The sequence below is a fragment of the Delphinapterus leucas genome, chromosome 7 (assembly GCF_059928025.1).
Source record: "Delphinapterus leucas isolate spDelLeu-1000000601 "Yukka" chromosome 7, BTC_Dleu_Yukka2, whole genome shotgun sequence".
Classification (NCBI taxonomy): domain Eukaryota; kingdom Metazoa; phylum Chordata; class Mammalia; order Artiodactyla; family Monodontidae; genus Delphinapterus; species Delphinapterus leucas.
Window position 1 is genome coordinate 64,322,634 of NC_143135.1, and position 24,506 is coordinate 64,347,139.

Here is a 24,506-nt window from a genome sequence, read left to right on the forward strand (position 1 = left end):
TTTAAATAAAGCTCTAATAATCATTATTGTACATATATCTTTGTGTATGTTAGAACATTACTAGGTAAATTTCTAAAACTAAGATTGCTAGATTAAAAAGTTATGTACAGTTTTACCTTTTGGTCAATACAGCTGTTTTTTTTCCAAAGAGTTTCTCAATTCACACACCCACAAACAGTGCTTATTTCCCCTCACTCTTTCCAACACTATATATTATCAAACTTTCATATCTGTCTGATTTGATATGTGAACCACAGAATCTTAATATTTTAATTTGCATTTCTTGGTATGAATAAAACAGAACATTTTCATTTGTTTATAAGTTACTTACATTTCTTTCTGTCTAAACTGCCCATTCCTCTCATGCTCTCTGATTGCCAGCAATGGCAGGTGTGGGCCCCATGCTCCAGCACCATCCATTTTCAGGGGTAGTTGATTTGGCAGCCGTGTGGCTGACAGGGTCTTGGTGCTCCAGCCTGGTGTCAGGACTGAGCCTCTGAGGTGGGAGAGCTGAGTTCAAAACACTGGACCACCAGAGACCTCCCAGTCCCACATAATACCAATCAGTGAGAGCTCTCCCAGAGATCTCCATCTCACTGCTAAGACTCAGCTGCATCCACCGGCCAGCAAACTCCAGTGCTGGACACTCCATGCTGAACAACTAGCTAGACAGGAAACCAACCCCACCCATTAGCAAACAGGCTGCTTAAAATCATACTAAGTTCAAAGAAACCCCAAAAGACAACACCAGACACGACCCTGCCCACAAGAAAGAAAAGATCCAGCCCCATGCACCAGAACACAGGCACCAGTTCCCTCCACCAGGAAGCCTACACAGCCCACTGAACCAACCTCGCCCACTGGGGGCCGACATCAAAAACAACAGGAACTACGAACCTGCAGCCTGTGAAAAGGACACACCAAACACAGTAAGTTAAAAAAATGAGAAAACAGAGAAACATGAAGTAGATGTAGGGGCAAGGTAAAAACCCACGAGATCAAACAAATGAGGGGGAAATAGGCAGTCTACCTGAAAAAGAATTCAGAGTAATAATAGTAAAGATGATCCAAAATCCTGGAAATAGAATGGAGAAAATACAAGCAATGTTTAACAAGGACAGAGAAGAACTAAAGAGCAAACAAACAATGATGAACAACACAATAAATAAAATTTAAAATTCTCTAGAAGGAATCAGTAGCAGAATAACTGAGGCAGAAGAACAGATAAGTGACCTGGAAGATAAAATAGTGGAAATAACTACTATAGAGCAGAATAAAGAAAAAAGAATGAAAAGAATTAAGGATAGTCTCAGAGACCTCTGGGACATAAACGTACCAACATTCAAATTATAGGGGTCCCTGAAGAAGAAGAGAAAAAGAAAGGGACTGAAAAATATCTGAAGAGATTATAGTTGAAAACTTCCCTAACATGGGAAAGGAAATAGTCAATCAAGTCCAGGAAGCGCAGAGAGCCCCATACAGGATAAATCCAAGGAGAAACACACCAAGACACATATTAATCAAAGTACCAAATATTAAATACAAAGAAAACATATTAAAAGCAACAAGGGAAAAGCAACAAACAACATACAAGGGAACCCCCATAAGGTTAACAACTGATCTTTCAGCAGAAACTCTGCAAGCCAGAAGGGAGTGGCAAGACATATTTAAAGTGATGAAAGGAAAAACCTACAACCAATATTACTCTACCCAGCAAGGATTTCATTCAGATTTGATGGAGAAATTAAAATCTTTCCAGACAAGCAAAAGCTAAGAGAATTCAGCACCACCAAACCAGCTTTACAACAAATTCTAAAGGAACTTCTCTACGCAGGAAACGCAAGAGAAGGAAAAGACCTACAATAACAAACCCAAACCAATAAAAAAATGGTAATAGGAACACACATAGATTAAATAGATTAAATGTTCCAACCAAAAGACACAGACTGGCTGAATGGATACAAAAACAAGACCCATATATATGCTGTCTACAAGAGACCCACTTCAGACCTCGGGAAACACCAGCCTGAAACTGAGGGGATGGGAAAAGATATTCCATGCAAATGGAAATCAAAAGAAAGCTGGAGTAGCAATTCTCATATCAGACAAAATAGACTTTAAAAGAAAGACTATTACAAGAGACAAAGAAGGACACTACATAATGATCAAGGGAACAACCTAAGAAGAAGATATAACAAGTGTAAATATTTATGCACCCAACATAGGAGCACCTCAATACATAAGGCAAATGCTAACAGCCATAAAAGGGGAAATCGACAGTAACACAATCATAGTAGGGGACTCTAACACCCCACTTTCACCAATGGACAGATCATCCAAAATGAAAATAAATAAGGAAACACAAGCTTTAAATGACACATTAGACCACATGGACTTAACTGACATTTATAGGACATTCCATCCAAAAACAACAGAATACACTTTCTTCTCAAGTGCTCATGGAACATTCTCCAGGATAGATCATATCTTGGGTCACAATTCAAGCCTTGGTAAATTCAAGAAAGTTGAAATAATATCAAGTATCTTTCCAACCACGATGATATGAGACTAGATATCAATTACAGGAAAAAAACTGAAAAAATACAAACACATGGAGGCTAAACAATATGCTACTAAATAACCAAGAGATCACTGAAGAAATCAAAGAAGAAATCCAAAAATACCTAGAAACAAATGACAATGAAAACATGATGACCCAAAACCTGTGGGATGCAGCAAAAGCAGTTCTAAGAGGGGAGATTATAGCAATATAATCCTACCTCAAGAAACAGGAAACATCTCAAATAAAAAACCTAACCTTACACATAAAGCATTTAGAGAAAGAAGAACAAAAAAACCCCAAAGTTAGCAGAAGGAAAGAAATCATAAAGATCAGATCAGAAATAAATGAAAAAGAAATGAAGGAAACAACAGCAAAGATCAACAACACTAAAAGCTGGTTCTTTGAGAAGATAAAGAAAATTGAGAAACCATTACCCAGACACAGCAGGAAAAAAAGGGAGAAGACTCAAATCAACAGAAATAAAAATGAAAAAGGAGAAGTAACAACTGACACTGCAGAAATACAAAGGATCATGAGAGATTACTACAGCCAACTACATGCCAAAAAAAGTGGACAACCTGGAAGTAATGGACAAATTCTTAGAAAGCGCAACATTCCGAGACTGAACGAGGAAGAAATACAAAATATGAACAGACTGATCACAAGCACTGAAATTGAAACTGTGATTAAAAATCTTCCAACAAACAAAAGCCCAGGACCAGACGGCTTCACAGGTGAATCCTATCAAACATTTAGAGAAGAGCTAACACCTATCCTTCTCAAGCTCTTCCAAAATACAGCAGAGGGAGGAACACTCCCACACTCATTCTACGAGGCCACCATCACCCTGATACCAAAACCAGACAAGGATATCACAAAGAAAGAAAACTACAGGCCAATATCACTGATGAACAGAGATGCAAAAATCCTCAACAAAATACTAGCAAACAGAATCCAACAGCATATTAAAAGGATCATACACCATAATCAATTGGGGTTTGTCCCAGGAATGCAAGATTCTTCAATATATGCAAATCAATCAATGTGATACACCATATTAACAAATTGAAGGATAAACACCATATGATCATCTCAATAGATGGAGAAAAAGCTTTTGACAAAATTCAACATCCATTTATGATAAAAACTCCAGAAGCAGGCATAGAGGGAACTTTCCTCAACATAATAAAGGCAATATATGACAAACCTGCAGCCAACATCATTCTCAATGGCTAAAAACTGAAACCATTTCCACTAAGATCAAGAAAAAGACAAGGTTGCCCACTCGCACCACTATTATTCAACATAGTTTTGGAAGTTTTAGCCACAGCAATCAGAGGAGAAAAAGAAATAAGAGGAATCCAAATCACAAAAGAAGAAGTAAAGCTGTCACTATTTGCAGATGATACAATACTATACATAGAGAATACTAAAGATGCTATCAGAAAAGTACTAGACATAATCAATGAATTTGGTGAAGTACCAGGATACAAAATTAATGCACAGAAATCTCTTGCATTCCTATACACTAATGCTGAAAAATCTGAAAGAGAAATTAAGGAAACACACCCATTTACCATTACAACAAAAAGAATAAAATACCTAAGAAAAAACCTACCTAAGGAGACAAAAGACCTGTGTGCAGAAAACTATAAGACACTGATGAAAGAAATTAAAGACGATATAAACAGATCGGGAGATATACCATGTTTTGGTTTGGAAGAATCAACATTGTGAAAATGACTTTACTACCCAAAGGATCTACAGATTCAATGCAATCCGTATCAAACTACCAATGGCGTTTTTCACAGAACTAGAACAAAAAATTTCACAGTTTGTATGGAAACACAAAACACCCCAAATAGCTGAAGCAATCTTTAGAAAGAAAAACGGAGCTGGAGGAATCAGGCTCCTGTACTTCAGACTATACTACAAAGCTACAGTAATCAAGACAGTATGGCACTGGCAAAAAACAGAAGGATAGATCAATGGTACAGGACAGAAAGCCCAGAGATAAACCCACGCACATATGGTCATCTTATCTTTGATAAATGAGGCAACAATATAAAATGGAGAAAAGACAGGCCTCTTCAATAAGTGGTGCTAGGAAAACTGGACAGCTACATGTAAAAGAATGAAATTAGAACACTCCATAACACCATATACAAAAATAAACTCAAAATGGATTGAAGATCTAAATATAAGGCCAGACACTATAAAACTCTTAGAGGAAAACATAGGCAGAACACTCTGTGACATAAATCACAGCCAAGATCCTTTTTGACCTACCTCCTAGAGAAATGGAAATAAAAACAAAAATAAACAAATGGGACCTAATGAAACTTAAAAGCTTTTGCACAGCAAAGGAAACCATAAACAAGACGAGAAAACCACCCTCAGAATGGGAGAAAATATTTGCAAACGAAGCAACTGACAAAGGATTAATCTCCAAAATATACAAACAACTCATGCAGCTCAATATCAAAAAAACAAACAACCCAATCCAAAAACGGGCAGAAGGTCTAAATAAACATTCCTCCAAAGAAGATATACAGATTGACCACAAACACATGAATGGATGCTTAACATCAGTAATCATTAGAGAAATGCAAATCAAAACTACAAAGAGGTATCACCTCATACCGGTCAGAATGGCAATCATCAAAAAATCTACAAACAATAAATGCTGGAAAGGGTGTGGAGAAAAGGGAACACTCTTGCACTGCTGGTGGGAATGTAAATTGATACAGCCACTATGGAGAACAGTATGGAGCTTCCTTAAAAAACTAAAAATAGAACTACCATACGACCCAGCAACCCCACAATTGGGCATATACCCTGAGAAAACCATAATTTAAAATGAGGCATGGAGCTTCCCTGGTGGTGCAGTGGTTGAGAGTCCGCCTGCCGATGCAGGGGACACGGGTGCGTGCCCTGGTCTGGGAAGATCCCACATGCCGCAGAGCGGCTAGGCCCATGAGCCATGGCCACTGAGCCTGCGCGTCTGGAGCCTGTGCTCCGCAATGGGAGAGGCCACAACAGTGAGAGGCCCGCATAGCACACACACACACACAAAAAGTCATGTACCACAATTTCATTGCCACACTAGTTACAACAGCCAGGACATGGAAGCAACCTAAGTTTCCATCAACAGATGAATGGATAAAGAATATGTGGCACATATATCCAATGGAATAGTACTCAGCCATAAAAAGAAATGAAACTGAATTATTTGTAGTGAGGTGGATGGACCTAGAGACTGTCATACAGAGTGAAGTAAGTCAGAAAAAGAATAACAAATACCATATGCTAACACATGTATATGGAATCTAAAACAAAAAATTGGTTCTGCTGAACGTAGGGGCAGGACAGGAATAAAGACGCAGATGTAGAGAATGGACTTGAGGACACGTGGAGGAGGAAGGGTAAGCTGGGATGAACTGAGAGCATAGCATGGACATATATACACTACCAAATGTAAAAGAGATAGCTAGTGGGAAGCAGCTGCATAGCACAGGGAGATCAGCTCGCTGCTTTGTGACCACCTAGAGGGGTGGGATAGGGAGGGTGGGAGGGAGACGCAAGAGGGAGGGGATATGGGGATATATGTATACATATAGTTGATGCATTTTGTTATACAGCAGAAACTAACACAACATTGTAAAGCAATTATACTCCAATAGAGATGTTAAAAAAAATAATAAATAAGTAGATAAACTTCCTCTTCTTAACCATTGTCTCCTTTCTATTTCTTTTAAATTGGTTTGTGTTTTTCTTATTGATTTGTAAGATTTTAAAGTAGAATCAGGAGATTAGTTCTATTAACACATGTTGCAAATATTATTAACTTTTTCATACAGAGGTTTAATTTGTCTTTGTACATTTTGTTGTTTCATTTGACTTTCTTTTGGACAGTTTCTTCCCCCCAGAGGTTTAAAATTTTTACATAGACAATATTTGGAATAATTTCCATTTCAGTTTTCAGTTTTTGTAACATTTTTCCCTACTCCATGATTATTCAAAAGCTGTCTTACAGGCATTTTTTTTGACAAAACTACTTTTCAAATTTCCAACATTTAAATTTTTTATTCATAGAAAACAGATTTTTGTATAAGGACTGAAGTCATGATTTTAAGTTCATCAGTTGTCCCAATGTTGTTCATTGAATAATTCCATTACCTTAGCAACTGATTAGAAAGCCAATTCAATGATATGTTTCTATTTCCCATTTTGAATGCTATGTTTCTGTTCTACTATAATTCTAGAAGCCTTTATAAATCTAACATAGTGGGTTAAGTATGCTAACACTTGTGTTCTGGTGCAAATTCTAATATATTTATGCACATGTAAATATATAAACATGCTGTGCTAGAAAATGATGTCTGATTTACTGATTCTAGCAGTCTATCTTAATCATTGTACACAATATTTACAATAGTTATCACGTTGTTCCTCTCTCCTTTTAAGACCAAAATGTATTTTGTAACCATAATTCTGAGTCATGAGATTTAACGTGAATTCTCTCAGGGGGAGTTTCTGCCAGGCCATATAACAGCTCAGAGGGATGCCTTGCTCATGAGAGGGAATGAGATCTGTGTGCTCAACTGCAAGTATGATTGGATTTACAGATTAACAAAATGAGAAAGATCAAAGCCCTGTTATCAAGCAGACCTACAAGCCTAGAGCTTGCTCTTGTAAGAAAAATTGTTCTGTGCCCCTAATCTTTCTAATCTTGACCTCACAGTCAGGTTTTGTACTTAAGACAATGTCATCAAGAATGCAAAATTCAATCTCAGGCCACATTCTACTTTCTCTTAACATGGGTGAACACACCCTCAGTGACTATATTGGCAACTGTATGGAAATTTCTGGCTTCAAACAGAATTTCTAATTCCATTAAATGGATGTTCAGCAGAGCACACTGAGTTTTGTGGTTACTAAAGAGAAAACTAGGCACACATACTTACTCTTAATTAATCATAGTCTCTTTTCTTCCCAAATAGTATGGACTTTTATATTCTCATATTTATGACTTCAGTGTCTAGCACTGTGCCTGTCACACAACAATTTTCAGGATAAATAATTCTCCAGATTCAAACAAAAATTTGTAGTTTGTTTTTTAAATGCTAAACCATAAACCTATGTTGATTCACAACTAAGAAGAATATTTGGGAAGTCTGAAATTGACCATGTGTAGGCAGATAAGGAGTATCTCACCTTACTGACCCTTATTTAGGAACAACAATGCTGTAATTAACATGGTGTGCTCTTTCTTATCTTAAATGTTAAGAAGACTAGAGCATTTTGAAATGCTCATTTTATTAGAAAATGCATCACATATGGGTTGCCATCTTGGAAAAAATTGGAATGCATCAAAATTCTCACAATTAAAACTAATGAAAACTATTTAATCATATTCCACATGAGTGAAATCATATGGCATTTGTCTTTCTCCATCTGACTTATTTCACTTAACAACCTCAAGGTCCATGCATGTTACCACAAATGGCAAGATTTCATCTTTTTATGGCAGAATATTTTTCCATTGTATGTATATATTAATGGATACTTTGATTCTTTCCATATCTTGGCTATTGTAAATAATGCTGCCATGAATACAGAGGTGCATATATCTCTATGAATTAGTGTTTTCATATTCTCTGGATAAATACCCAGAAGTGGAACAGCTGGATCATATGGTAGTTCTATTCTTAATTGAGGAATTTTCATACTGTTTTCCACAGTGGCAGCACCAATTTACATTCCCACCATCAGTGTATGAGGGTTCCCTTTCACCAAACCCTTTCCAACACTTGTTATTTCTTGTCTTTTTGATAACAGCCATTCTAATGAGTGTGAGGTGATATCTCATGGTTTTGATTTGCATTTCCTTAATAAATTAGTGTTGAGCATTTATTCATGTGCCTGCTGGCCATATGTATGTATTCTTTGGAAAAATGTCTATTAAGATCCTTTAACCATTGTTTAATTGGGTTTTTTTTTTTTTGGTGTTGTTGAGTTGTGTAAGCTTTTCATGTATTTTGGATATTAATCCCCTATTGGATATATGATTTGCAAATATTTTCTACCATTCAGTAAGTTGTCTTTTAATTTTGTTGATGGTTTCCTTTGCTGCGCAGAAGCTTTTGAGTTTGAGGTAGTCCCATTAGTTTATTTTTGCTTTTGTTTCCCTTGCCTGAGGAGACAGATTCAAAAAAATACTGGTAAGACCAAAGTCAAACAGCATACAGCCTATGTTTTCTTCTAGGAGTTTTATGGTTTCAGGTCTTACATTAAAGTCTTTAATCCATTTTGAGTTAATTTTTGTTTCTGTGTAAGACAGTGGTCTAGTTTCATTCCTTTGCATGTGGCTGTCCAGTTTTCCCAACATCATTTATTAAAGAGAATGTCTTTTCTCCATTGTATTTCTTTGCTCCTTTGTCATAAACTGTCTGTATATGTGTGGGTTTATTTCTGGGCTCTTTGATTCTGTTCCATTGATCTGCATGTCAGTTTTTTCTGCCAATACTATGCTGTTTTGATTGCTATAGCTTTGTACTTTAATTTGAAGTCAGGAAGTGTGATGCCTCCAGCTTTGTTCTTTTTTCTCAGGATTGCTTTGGCTATTCATAGTCTTTTGTCGTTCCATACAAATTTTAGGATTTTTTTTTTTTCTGTGAAAAATGTCATTGGGATTTTGATAGGGACTGCATTAAATCTGTAGATTGCTTTAGGTAACATGGACTTTTTTGCAACGCTAATTCTTCCAATCCATGAACACAGAATATCTTTCCATTTCTTTGTGTATTCTTCAATTTTTTTAAAGAATGTCTTATAGTTTTGAGTGTACAGGTCTTTCACATCCTTAAATTTATTCCTAGGTATTTTATTCTTTTTGCTGCAACAGTAAATGGGATAATTTTTCAAATTTCTCTGATAGTTCATTGTTAGTTCATAGAAATGGAACCGATTTTTGTATACTGATTTTGTACCCTGCATCTTTACTGTATTCGTTTATTATTTCTCATAGTTTTTGGTAGAGTTTTTAGGGTTCTCTATATACAAAATCACATCATCTGCAAATAGTGAGAGTTTTCCTTCTTCCTTTCCAATTTGGATACCTTTTATTTCTTGTTCTTGCCTAACTGCTCTATCTAGGACTCCCAATACTATGTTGAATAAAAGTGGTAAGAGTGGGCATCCTTGTCTTATTCCTGATCTTAAAGGAAAAGCTTTCACTTTTTCCCATTGAGTATCAGGTTAGCTGTGCGTTTGTCACATATGGCTTTTATCTACACCCATTTTATTGAGTTTTATCGTAAATAGGTGAGAATCATGTTAAATGCTTTTCCCGCATCTTCTGAGATGGCTATATGATTTTTATTCTTCAACTTAATGTGGTGTATCACACTGATTGATTTACAGACATTGAACCATCTTTGCATCCCTAGAATATATCCCATTTGATCATGCAGTATGATTCATTCAATGTATCGTTGTATTTGGCTTGCTAATATTTTGTTGAGGATTTTTGCATCTATGTTCATCAGAAATTTTGGTCTGCAATTTTTTTGTGTTGTCTTTATCTGGTTTTGGTATCAGGGTGATGCTAGCCTCATAAAATGAGTTAAGAAGCATTCCCTCCTCTTCAATTTTTTGGGAGAGTTTGAGAAAGATAGGTATTAGATCTTTGAATGTTTGGCAGAATTCACCTGTGAAGACATCTGGTCCTGGACTTTGTTTTTCTGGGGAGATTTTGATTTCTATTTCAATATCCTTAATAGTGATCAGTCTATTCAGATTCTTCTATTTCTTCATGATTCAGTCTTGGACGGTTGTATGATTATAAGAATTTGTCCATTTCTTCTAGGTTGTCCAATTTATTGTTGTATAGCTGTTCAGAGTATTCTCTTATCCTTTGTATTTCTGTGGTATACATTGTAATTTCTCTTCTTTCATTTCTGATTTATCAGAGCCTTCTCTCTTTTTCCTTATTGACTCTAGTGAAAGGTTTGTCAATTTTATCTTTTCAAAGAAGCAGCTCTTACTTTCACTGATCTTTTCTATTATCTTTTAGTCTCTATTTCCACTCTGATTTTTATTTTTTCCTTCTACTGACTTTGGGCTTTTCTTGTTCTAATTCCTTTCAGTGTAAGGTTAGATTGCTTGAGATTTTTCTTGTTTCTTGAGGTAGACCTGTATTACTATAAACTTCCTTCTTAGTACTGCTTTTGCTGCATCCCAGAAATTCTGCAACATTGTATTTTCATTTTTCTTCGTCTTCAGGTATTTTTAAATTCTCTTTTGATTTCTTCATTGACCTAACAGTTGTTCGATAGCATATTGTTTTGTCTCCATATATTTGTGATTTTTCCAGCTTTCTTCTTGTAGTTGATTTCTAGTTTCATATCACTGTAGTCAAAGAAGATGCTTGATATGATTTCAATTTTAAATTTATTGAGACTTGTTTTGTGTCCCAAAATATGGTTTATCCTTGAGAATGTTCCATGTACACTTGAGAAGAATGTGTATTTTGCTGCATTTGAATGGAATATTCTCTATATATCAATTAGCTACATCTGATATGTTTCATTTAAGTCAATATTTCTTGTTGACTTTCTGTCTTGATGATCTTGATTGATGTAAGTGGGGTGTTAAAGTCCCCTATTATTGTGTTGCTGTCAATTTCTCCCTTGGGTCTGTTAATAATTACTTTATGTATTTTGGTACTCCTATGTTAGGTACATATCTAAGTATTACATCTTCTTGGTGAATTGTCTCCTTTATCATTATATGAAGTCCACCTTTATCTTGTTACCTTTTTTGGCTTTAAGTCTATTTTGTCTGATATGTGTAGGGCTACCCCTGCTTTCTTTTGTCTGCCATTTTCTTGGAGTATCATTTTCCATCCCTTCACTTTGAGGCTACGTTTGTGTTTAGAGCTAGATGAGTCTCCTGAAGGCTGCATATAGGTGGGTATCGTTTTTTAATCCATCCAGCCATTCTGTGTCTCTTGATTGATGAAATCAATCCATTTGCTTAGGGTTGTTATTGACAGATAAGTACTCAGTACTGCTATTTTATCTTTTGTTTTTCGATTGCTCTATCTCCATTGTTTCTTTTTCTTTGTGTTTCTATCATTTTAGTTTTGTGATTTTCTATGATGTTCTTCTAAGTTTTCTCTCTTTTTAATATTTCATGTCTCTGCTCTACATTTACATTTTGTGGTTTATGTATGTTACCTTTAGGTTTGTATAAAGCATCTCACACATAATACAGTCCTTTTTTCCTGCTGATAGCATCTTATCTTTATTTGCCTATATGGGTTCGTCCTTTTCCTCCTCCCCTTTTATACTTTTGTTGTCTCAACTTATCCGTTTTTATGTTGTGAGTTCATTATCATATTGAAGTAGCTATGGTTATTTTTGCTGTTTTTTTTCCCCTTCATAACTTTTATGCTATAATTAGGTATTTAACAACCTATTCTGAGAGTTGAAACTTTCTGAGTCTATCTACCACCTTACTCAAAGTTTTCTGTACTTTTACCTTTTCTTTTCAGGTAGAAGAGCTCTCTCCAACATTTCTTGTAAGGCAGGTCTAGTTGTGATGAATTCCTTCATCTTCTGTTTGTCTGAGTAAGCCTTTATTTATACTTCATATCTATAATTTTTCTGGATAGAGTATTCTTGGCTGACAGTTTTTATCTTTCAATATTTTGAGTATGTCATTCCACTCTCCCCTGAAATCTGCTCATAGTCTGCTGGGGGTTCCTTTGTAGGTTACTGTCATTTTTTCCCCTGGCTACCTTCAAAATTTTTTCTTTATCATTGACTTTTGACAGTTCATAATAATGTGTTTTGGAGAAGGTCTTTTTGCATTGAGACAATTAGGTGTTCTCTTAGCTTTGTGGACTTGTATGTCCAGTTCTTTCCCCATGTTTGGGAAGTTCCCAGCTATTACTTTTTACAATAAAATCACTGGGCTTCCCTGGTGGCGCAGTGGTTGAGAGTCCACCTGCCGATGCGGGGGACATGGGTTCGTGCCCCAGTCCGGGAAGATCCCACATGCCGCGGAGCGGCTAGGCCCGTAAGCCATGGCCACTGAGCCTGCTCATCCGGAGCCTGTGCTCCACAATGGGAGAGGCCACAACAGTGAGAGGCCCGCATACCTCAAAAAAAATAATAATAATAAAATAAATAAATAAATAAAATAAAATAAAATCACTGCTCCCTTCTCCCTCTCCTTTACTTCTGGGATACTCATTACCCTTATTTTGCTTTTCCTGATGGAGTCAGACAGTTCTCATAGAATTTCTTCATTTTGAAAAATCTTCTCTCCTCTTCTACCTGAATCATTTCTAGATTTCTGTTTTGAGTTTGCTAATTCTCTCTTCCATATGGTCTGCTCTATTTCCAATGCTTTCTATTGCATTCTTCATCTGATTTGAGTTCTTCAGCTCCAAATTTTCTGTTTGGTTTTTTTACAGCTTCAATCTCTTTCATAAAGTATTCCTTTTGTTCACTAATTTCATTGCTGAGCTCATTAAACTACCTTTCTGAGTTTTCTTATAACTTGTTGAGGTTTTTTTTCATGACAACTATTTTTTAATTCTCTCTCAGATCACAAACTTCCTTGACTTTAAGTTTGGTTTCTGGAGAATTGTCATTTTCTTTTTGTGATACCATGTTACCGCTGCTTTTCATGGTGCTTAATGAGTTGTTCCTCTGCTGGTGGACTGTCCATTACTCCTTACTTTGCAAGTCACATATTTGATAAAGACTCCATCAAGAATATCTAAAGAATTCTTCTTTTCATTTAATGTCTTTGCTGGTTTGGATACCACAACAACGCTGGACTTACTGATCCTAAAGAACCAGCTTTCAGTTTCATTAATTTTCTCTATTGTTTTTCTGTTCTCCATTTAACTGATATTAGTTTTGACAGTTATTATTTTCTTTCTTCTACTTATTTTGGGTTTAATTTTCTATCATTTTTCCAATTCTTTAAGTTGGAAGGTGAGGTCAGTGATTTGAGACTTTTCCTCTACTCTACCATGGGCATTCAGTACTATAACATTTCCCATAAGTACTCCTTTGGGGCATCCCCAAATTTTGAAATGCTGTGTTTTCATTTTCATTCAGTTCAAAACACTTTGGCATTTCCCTTTAGGTTTTTTTCTTTGACTTACTGTTTACTTAGAAGTGTATATTTTTTAGTTTTCAAATATCTGTGGATTTTCCAGCTATCTTTTTATTATTGATTTCTAATTTAGTTTCATCAAGGTTACATATTTTGAAAGACGTAAATCTTTTAAGTATATTAGCACTTGCTTTATGGCCAGGATATATTCTATCTAGGTAAATGTTTCATCTCTACTTGAAAATAATACATATTCTGCTGTTGTCGGGTGGAGTGTTCTATAACTGTCAAGTAGTTCAAGTTGGTTTATAGTGTTTTTCAAGTCTGTTATATCCCTACTGATTTTGTCTAGTTGTTCTACCAATTATTCATGGAAAAGTGTGGAAATGTCCAAGTTTAACTGTGCATTTTTTATTTCTCCTTGAATTTTATCAGTTTTATTTTTTGCCAAGAATTCTGAAGTTCTGTTATTAAGTGCATAAGCATTTAGGAGTGCTATATACCATTAGATTGATTGACTCCCATTACATTATAAAATGAATCCCTATATCCCTGGTAATATTCTTTGCTATGAATTATTTGATATTAATATAGTCACTCTAGCTTTCTCTGATTAGTGGTGGTCTAGTATGTCTGTCCCTCTGTTTCACTTTTAAACTTTTTTTGTCTTTACAATTAAAGTGGGTTGCTTGAGGCAATGTATAACTGAATCTTGTTTTCTTTTGTTTTTAAAATCCAGTCTGTCAATTGCTGACTTTTAATTTTGGGGTTAACACACTTACGTTTCATGTGATTATTGATGTGGCTGAGTTTAAATTTACCACCTTGCTGCTTTTTTTTTTCATTTACCCCAATTGTCCTTTTTCCTTTGTTCCTGCCTTCTCTGGGGTTAATTGGGGTTTTTATTTTTTTATGATTCCAGGTTTTTCTTCTTGTTGGCTTATTAGCTATAATTCTGTTGAGTCCTTTCAGTGGTTGCTTTAAGGTACATAGTATACATCTTTCACTTCATAGTCTATGCTTAAGTGATATACTACTTCATCTATAATAAAAGAAACTTATAACAGCATGTTTCCATTTTTCCTTCCCAACCAGTTATATTGTTGCCACACATTTTACTTTTGCATATGCTATAGCTCCACAGTATATTATCATTTTTGCTTTAAACGTTTTATGATTTCTTAAATATACTTAAATAATATGTAAATTACCATTATATTTACTTATTAGTTGTCATTTCTGGTGACTGGCAATCCTTTGTATAGATACAGCTATCTATCTGATATCATTGTCCTTCTGCTTGAAGGATCTCCTTTAAGATTCCTTATTGTGTAGGTCTTCTGATAACAGGATCTTTCTGCTTTTCCTCATCTGAAAATGTGTTCATTTTGTCTTTGTTTTTGAAAGATATTTTCACTGGGTAGAAAATTGTGGGTTCACAGTTTTTCTTTTCTTTCCATACTTTAACAATTCAATTACATTTCTTGAAGCTTCTGGAGTTTTTGTTTGTTTGTTTGTTTTTCTGTCAAGAAATTTAGTGGGATCCTTCTCTTTATTTCCTTGTATATAATTTATCTTTTATTCAGTGTCTACTTCTCAGATTTCCTCTGTATCATTCATTTTAAACAATCTGATTATCACGTTCCCTGGTGAAAGTTTCCTCATGTTTTTTGTACCTGAGGTTTGTTGAGCTTCTTGGATATGTGGGTAACAATTTTTATAAAGTTGGAAATTTTATAGTCATTATTTCTTCAAATGTTTTCTTCCCTCCAGGGACACTAATTTTATGCAACTGTCTCCCCTGCCCCCATTAGCTAATGCACCATTCTATTTTCTTTTTCTCAACCTTTTCCTCTGTGTGTTTCAATCTGGATAGTTTCAATTACTATGTAATCAAATTCACTAATGATCTTTTCTTATGCAATATCCATTGGCCATTAACTCCATCCAGTGTGTTTACATCTCAAACACTGAGGCATTGCAGATTTCAGCAGTACAGGTTTGCTTTTGATGTTTAAGATGTTCAATCCTTCTTTTAGCTACTTGAACTTGTGGAATGAAATTATATTAACTGTTTTAATGTCCTTGTCTACTAATCTATTATCCGTACTACTTCTGTGTTGGTTTCAATTGATATTTCTTCTCATTATGTTTTATTTCCCTGTTTTTTTTGCATGCTGATAATTATTTATAGGATGCTAGATATTGTGGATTTTACCTTGTCAGGAGCTAGATATTTTTCTCTTCCTAAACAGAATCTTGAGTTTTTTCTGGGTCATGGTTAAAGTCACTTCAAATAGCTGGATCCTTTCAGATCTTGCTTTTAGGGTTTGTTAGATGGAGTCCAAGAAGTGTTTAATCTTGGGCTAATTTTTTACTGTTATCAAGCTAAGACCATTCATTGTTCTTTAACTAATATCCTTTGAATTATGAGGCTTTTCCACTCTGGATGATGTCACTCTTCACAGCCCTATGTGAGGTTTAGGCACTAATTCCTATTATCTTTTTAGGTATTATCTTAGTGCTCTGGCCTGGATAGTTGCTCATCTGTGTGCACTGATTAGTAATCAGCTGAATACTCCTGTGGATCCTTCTGCAGATCTCTGCAGTTTCCATTCCATGCAGCTCAATCCTCTCTAGTAGTCTGCTCTGCAAATTCTTGTCAGCCTTGCTTTCCCAGACTCCTAGCTCCACCTTCTCACATCAGGGAAATTGTTGCCTGGCTTTCCCCCTCCCCTGTATCATTACCTGAATACTCTCTCAAGATAGAAAGCTAGAGCAGTGATAGGGCTAATCTCATTTGTTCCCTGGCTTTCATGGCTCACTCTCCTTCATTGCCAGATACCTCCCCCTCAGAACTGTTGTTTCCTATATTTTGTCTTTTTTTCTTTTTCTTTTTTTTTTTTTTAGTTTTTTATTTGAGGCTAAATCTAGTTCTTGTTACTCTACCTTGTTTGGAAGAGTAATCTATAAATCCCTTAATCCTTTTTAACATCATATTTCCAGTACTACTAATTGATAAAAGTTTCCAGAGAGGATGATATCTATTTGCTATCCCAAAATGGCCTCTTATTTCTCATCTTAAAAATCATCTTGTTCCCAAAGCCAAGGCAAGGTTAAGCATGCTTCTCAGGTTCTGCTTTAACACAGTGTTATAACACATACACACATGTTATATACACACATACAAACACACACACACACATATATATATATAAAATGCTGTGTAACAGAGTAGTGGTATATTTTATATATATACATATATACTCTTTCTGTACTATACATGCCTTTTGCCTTTTTTCCTACATCCTCGGGCCGTAGTACATGCCTACACATAGTAAGCCCTCAGTAAATATTTGTATGAATGACTGAATAAAAATATTGGTTAGCAGATGTTTCTTTTTCTCAGATGGCAGAGAGCTTACTACCTCACTACAAACTCCATTTTTGAAGCAGCACTTTCAATAAAAACTACTGAAGAGATAACCTAGTCCTGAGGCCACTGAAGCACATGAGCACAGGGCTGAACCTGAGGGAAGTCAGGATGCTGCCAGCCATGAGGAAGGACCAAGACAACCAAGAGTATCTGCTACTTCAGACACGCATTCTCAAAAGCACCTGTATCCTCTGCTCTGAAGAGAATGTCTTCAACATTTTAAACAATGTTTTAGACTAGTATCATGACAGTATCTAACTTACATGACTGTAAATATTTGCAGAACACAATAAACTTCACTTCCATGCCAAGATGCTTCAGGCAGTGTGTCACTTTAGATGGTAATTATAGTGCATTAGGGAGACAGATTGTGAAGCCTCAAAAGTGGAAAGAATATACTGGTAAATCTGTCATCCACCGCCACAGTACACACCCTCTAAAAAGGAGAATTCTATTATTTCTGGGATCATCTTCATTTCACATTTATTATTCTTTTTTGAAAAGCTACCTATTTTAAATATTTAGGTACAGGAAACTCCTAGGGGGCAAGTACTTGCCTTAATCATAGAGATTTCTTGCTTTTCCCACTTTTTCACTCTTTCGTGGAGTGTTTTTAAATATATAATCTCCCTACTTATACCTTTTCACCCTTTTGATAAAAAGCAAGTCTTAATTGCCTTGTCATATTCTTATTAGACAAATCATTCAAGTTTTCTGAGTCTCAAGGTAATTGTGTCTACCTTACAGAGATTTCTTTCACTCTTAGAAGGAAGGAGCAAAAATTCTTTGTACACTACAAACCACTGAGCAAATTTTCAATATAAGATTTGAGGTATATGAAAATGTGGTGGTTATTCATCTTTTTTAGCCCAATAACCTTATATAGTGGCTGAATCATGGTCATGTTCAGTACATAGTTTAAAGGAATAGAGAAAAGCAGGAAGGAAGGATGATGGATGGGACAGAAGGAGAAAATGAAGGGAGGGAGGGAAAAGAGAGGGAGCAGGAGAGAAAATGAGAAGAAAGGAAGGGAGGGAGGGAGGGAAAAATAAGGGAGGCTGGAGAGAGAGAAAGAAACAGAGGAAGGGGGGATGAAAGGAGGGATGGGAGAAAAAGGGAAGAGAGGAAAAATCATGAATACTATGTGATTGGTTGACTAATTTTGACTTTGACCTGTATATTAAAACAACTGATCACTGCTATAGCTGTTTCCCTCCTAGACAACGTAAATAAATAACAAAAAAAGTGACTAATCTTACATGAAATTTAGACACGGTAGCCTTATGCTAGGAAGATGGAAGTAATAATATTTGCTAATATTTACTATGTAAATTAGCATTAATATTATTGCCTTTGATGATGAAACTGAAGGAGAGGCTGACATTCCCAAATGTTGTAGCTAAGTTGAAACCCTAGAGAAAGAGATTCACTCATCAAGGGGATTGTCCTTTCTCTACTTTCCAGAGTATTTATTCAGGAAACAGCAGGTACTTTAAAAATCTTCTCAGATTCTGATTCTTGAGTTAGAAATAATTTCTTCATTTATTTTGCCCTTAAGGATAAGCTTAACTCATTAGCGGAGGCACATTAACAAGGAAAGAGAATATAAGGTATTTGGATCTTGCTCCAGTCAACAAAAATCAATTAATTCTGTGTGTGTGTGTGTGTGTGTGTGTGTGTGTGTGTGTGTGCATGTGGTTTGTGGTGGTGGTGGCTTTTTGGCAGCCTAAAGAAGGTAAGGTTTTAAAAGATGGCAATAATATTTCTCATGCAAACCAATAATTCTGCTGTTGTCACAGGAAAGAGGTGACTTGGTGCCACAGATGCATTTAATGATAGCATTAATAATCACTGCTACCATTAATTAAGCTTCTGCTTTGAGGAAATCGCTGCACAGCTGCCATCTCATTTAATTCTCCTGGTGACACTGTGAAGTTAGCATTTGTATCACAGTTTTGGAGTTGAGGAATCATAGCCTCAGAGGAAATAGTAAACTTTTATGAAGACCCTAGTTGGTGCCGCTTCTCATTACGTCCACCTCCCCAGGTCAGAGGGTGACTGAAGATCAGAGATAAGCAAAAGAAAAAACAAAACATCTCAAGGCCTTCTTTCATCCCAGTGGACAAAACAAAAAGAGCTAAGGGTAAATATACACACACTTTCATTCTAAATGAGATGCCTGACATTGCTGTAAATTCTTTGGTAATGTATTTTAATTAATCCTCTGACACCGATACACTTGTGAGGAGGATATTGCTTTACTTATTTGACTGATGAGAAAAGGAAAGCTTGGGAGGTTAAATTGCCCAGTTCCCTGGAAAGTGACAGAATATGTATTTGAATTCAAAATACACATGCCTGTGCCCTTTTTTCTTGTCACATTGACCTTCACTGCTCCACAAACACATGCAGAACACCTGCTGAGTGAAAACACTTAGCAAGTGCAGGGCACTTAAAGCCATACAAAGATAAAAAAGACATAGACTTGAACTCAAAGAGCAAACTCCAATCACATAGAAAACATCTCAGCTGGAATAACATTTACGAGGAAATGTGAAATGGTTTGCACAATAGTCTTCTGAAGTCATAAATTGGAACATTAACTGGTGGCCCTTTTCCTGTTGGGCAAATCTCTCACAGAAAGTGGGCCTTGACAGCACTGTGCTGGGAGATGAGCTTATTAACACGGTGTATCCACAGCCAAGGGACATTCCCTCTACTTCACCAGGCAACAGATTTTTGAGAGATGAAGGCAAGCCCTTCCTCTATCTTGGAGGGAAAAAAGATTTTACCTATATAATGTTCTCAAATAATGCTTATCATAGCTCTGTGGAAGGAAAATTTATCCCCTCTTACCACTGAGGCAACAAAGCTTTATAAAGGTCAAGGGATCACCTTGTGTCAAATGGGTAGTAAGTGGTCCAGGCAGGGTTCAAACCAATGTCTACCTTACTCCAAAGAACTGATTTTTCCTATGCACCACCCTGCCCTCCTTATGCAAACAAATGTATATATAAACATATGTGCATGTATGCATAAGTGTATGTACATGTATACATATGTATATGCGTGTGCATGTATGACAAATGAACATCTTTTGATCCTGAAGGCTGATTAAAAAGTATCTTCCCACTTTATTGAGGTATAATTACAAAATTATGTTATTTAAAGTGTATAACATGATGATTTGATATACATGTACATCCTGAAAGGATTTCCCCATTTAGTTAATTAACACATCCATCAACCTCACATATTTACCTTTTTTTCTTTTTTTTTGGTGAGAAAATTTAAGTTCTACTCTCTCAGCAAATTTCAATTATGTGATAACAGTGTTGTTAACTATACCAAGGTTTTACATTTGTCTTTCTTGTCTCCTGGTGGCCTCCCCAGGATCTTATTTTTAACCTGTGTTTATGGTTATAGAAAACGTGGAGAGGAGAGGGGGCAAATGTTTTATAACGACCTATGGATCAGTACTGTGGTCTACTTCAGAGCTGCTCACCTTTTGGTTTTTTTCCTTTTTTTTTCTTTTCTCCCCCGCCTCCAAAAAAAAAAAAGCGGGACTCGAGGGCCCTGGCTGGCACCGCATGGCTAGAAGTGAGGCACATAGACAGAGGCTTCCCCCCTCCTCCCAAAGCCCCCCTCCCCCTCCCCACTTCCCCTTTCTGCCACCGAAGCCCGTCTCTCCCGCCGAGCGCCCGGCCCCGCCCCGTGCACTACCTGAGCCTCACCCCACCTTCTCTTCCCCTGCCGCCGCCCCGCCCCACTTGCCTTCACAACCAGGAGGTTGCGGTGGAAGTCCACGGGGGTTCGCAGAGCCTTGCTCCACCGCCAGCCCAGGAACTCTCTGATGAATTTGCTGCTTCATTTGAGGTTGTCCCTCCAACGGCCCCACTGCCAGGCCTCCCGGTTTTCTGCAGGTCTGGGCCTCCGGCGCGCCAGCTCTCCCTGAGGCCTGCGCTGCACGCCTTGGCCAGTATGTGCCTCAGGCAGACCCGGGGAGGCGGTGTACAGGAAGGCAGTCTCCTTGAAGCCTCACTTGGGGAGGCTGGCCCTGGGGCGGCCCTCCAAGATGCAGTTACAATGCAAGAACCGGAACAGGTTCCAGCACTCAAGTGCGCTCACATAGACTGAGCACCAGCATCGCCGCCACGGCCCCCGGCGGCACAGGCACCACTGCTTCCGCTCCAGCTTCAGCCAATCACAGGCTTTGTAGTGCGCCTGGGCGCCGCCTCCAGCTCGAGAGTCAGCTGGAAGATGTTCAGGGCCTCGGTGTTTATCAGCCCTAGGCGACCGGGGGCGCGGCGCAGTGAGCGCAGGTGTCAGCACGAAGGCCACGGCCAGCCAGGGCACCAGCGGGGCCCATTCAGCAACTTGCTGCGCGCTGGCAGCAGCCCTTCATGCTCCTGGCCCCAAGCCACAGCTCAAGGGAGGGAAGGTGCTGCTTTTCATTTACGCACAAGCATGGGCACCCTGGGTGGTGGATAAGATGGACTGAGGAGAGGTGTGCTAAGGAGGTAGGGATGGTGACGTCCTGAGCAAAGGAAAGTCGAGAGGGCCTGCTGTTGGTGACAGCTCATCTCTCCCACGGGGAACACTGGAAAACCAGAAAAAGGAGATGCAACTCCTGCCTTGACAAGTCACCATACCTGGCTTCCCTATATATCCAAGATCCCAGTGCACTGAAAAGGTAATATCGAGTTCAGATTGTACCTCTTAACTGGTACCTCTTAACTTGAAGCCTAGCTTTCAAAGGCTTAATTTAAATACCAACTCATCTCTAGTTACCCTCACCTCACTGGTAACACCAGGAACTTTTTTTTTTTTTTTTTTTTTGCGGTTCGCGGGCCTCTCACTGTTGCGGCCTCTGCCGTTGCGGAGCACAGTCTCCGGACGCGCAGGCTCAGCGGCCATGGGTCACGGGCCCAGCCTCTCCGCGGCATGTGGGATCTTTCCGGACCGGGGCACGAACCCGTGTCCCCTGCATCGGCAGGCGGACTCTCAACCACTGCGCCACCAGGGAAGCCCGGAACTTATTTTTTATACAGGAACTTATTTTTATACTTACTAAGTGGCTACCATGCACCAGACACTAGATGTATTTGTTCATTCCTCTGTGTTTCCATTTTGTGACGTTCATCACTGTTGTGTTGCTCTATGATTATTTTTCTAAATATCTGTATTATGAACTGACAAGGACAGACTCTGATCTACTTAGTATTCTCATCTTTTAGCACAGTCCAGGCATAGAATAAGTGTATAGTAAATATTTGTTTACAAAGGCATCCAGAGAAGGGACCAAGTAGAGATCATCTTGGCTAGTGAATCAGAGGCGGAGTTGATCAGTCTATGAGTCCCAAGGGGTAGTCTTACATTCCATGGGGGGAAACAGTGGGTAAATGTTACTGGAAGCAGATGACTGTATTAAGGAAGGTCATAGTTCCTCCTATTAAGTTATTCCATTGCAGGATGGCCTATCTCTACAAGTAATCACTTCCTATCACTAGTGTTCAAGAAAAGTTTAATGCATTTCATCTGTCCAGCGTGATCTGGAAGGATTTTCCACATTTATTTGACATGGACTTATCTTTTTAATATTGATATTTGCCATCCTATGATCAGGAAGATTTTATGGACAGAATAGGCCTTACATGAAGCAGGAGAGAAGAGTTCATGTCAGAATGCCCCACACCTCTCCTATTCAGACCCTACTCATGTATGCATAATGCAGCACTGAGAAGGGGCCACTCTGTTGACCTATGGCCTACACTTGACTCCTAATACAGAGTTCTCTGTCCATGGATATGAGCAGAGAGGTCCAAACAATGAAAGAATCTCCACTAGCCCCTCTTGCTGTCATGATGCCAACCTCATGTTTCCATCCTCAAATCCTTCTCAGCCTAATTTCTCTCACACCTGTTTCAAACGTCCCAAACCTATGTGCCTGATTGAAATTTCAAAAAAGTTATTGTATTCCCTAAAATTAAAAAGAAAATAACAAAAGGTTACTAAATTATTATCAATTAAAATGTAGTGGAAAATTGCTCGCCTTGAAGCTAAGAGATCATCTGACTAGTGCCAGCCCAGCTCAGCTCACAACAAGCTGTGTGATTTTAGGAAAGTCAGCTCACCTTTCTGGGCCTCATCTGTAAAATGAGAAGACTAACCTAAACAATCTCTGAAGAATCTTCCAACTTTACTTCTAAATAAATTAAACCGTATTATTTTTCCTGCATTCTCAGTCCCAAAGAATAGCGAGTTTACCCACTGAAATAATATAATGAAACCTGAGTACACAAGACACTTGCTAAGTTATTGTAGATCTGTCTAAATGAGGATTAGGAGAAGCAAACTGAGCTGACAGGTGACAGTCCCGGCTGGTGCGGCTGAGGAATGGGGCTTTATTACATGGTGATAAGCAAAGGGTGGACTTCCTCACAGGGCCCGACCAGCCAGTCTGGAACAAAGCAGTCATCCATCAATGCCAGGGCTGATTGCAGTGCTGACCTACAACTCTGTCTAACATGCAGGCTTCATTTACACAGCCTCATCTGTTTCCCCTGGGAGCCCTGTCTGGCCTAGTTTGATCCATTCTAGAATACCAGCAGTGGTATCAGCAGTGGAGGAGGTGGATCTGACAGTGCAAAGAGTTTGCTCAGAAGAAAGGAGATAAATAACATTATGACATGTGCTTTGCATCTGAATGACAAAGTACAAACAGATCTCAGCTATACTGTCTCAGCTGTTATTCTGCATATTTTCTATCTATACCAGGAGGCTTATAAAGAACAACTACAGGTGGTTATGGCCCAGAAAGAGGCTTCCCCCTAAAAACACAACTTGGATGTGAATAGATAACATACTTATGACTATGTAATATTGATGTAATATTCTCAACTCTCCATCCCTAGACTGTGAACTACGTGCAAGTGGAGATTACATGGAATATACCTCCACATGCCAGCACCCAGAAGAGAGCACTAACAGAACTGGTTTCTCAATATAGGCTTGAGAAACGTTAAGTGGAGAATCATTTTTGTTTTAAGGTTGTCAGATTATAAATAATTTTTTTCTTTTCAAAAGTACCCAGTAGTAACCTAAATGGGAGGGAAGTCCAAAAGGAAGGGGGTATCTGTATGTGTATGGTTGATTCATTTTGTTGTGCAGTGGAGGCTAACACAACATTGTAAAGCAATCGTACTCCAATAAAATTGTTTTTAAAGTACCCATAATATTGTATTTTAGTTTTTATCTGGAAGTGAGTTGCTTGCAGTATGACCTGTCTTCTGCTAGAGTTCTCTAAATGGAATCTCTTCCTCTGTCTAAATAGCTAACTCATTTGCTCATCTCTTAACAGTATAGGAT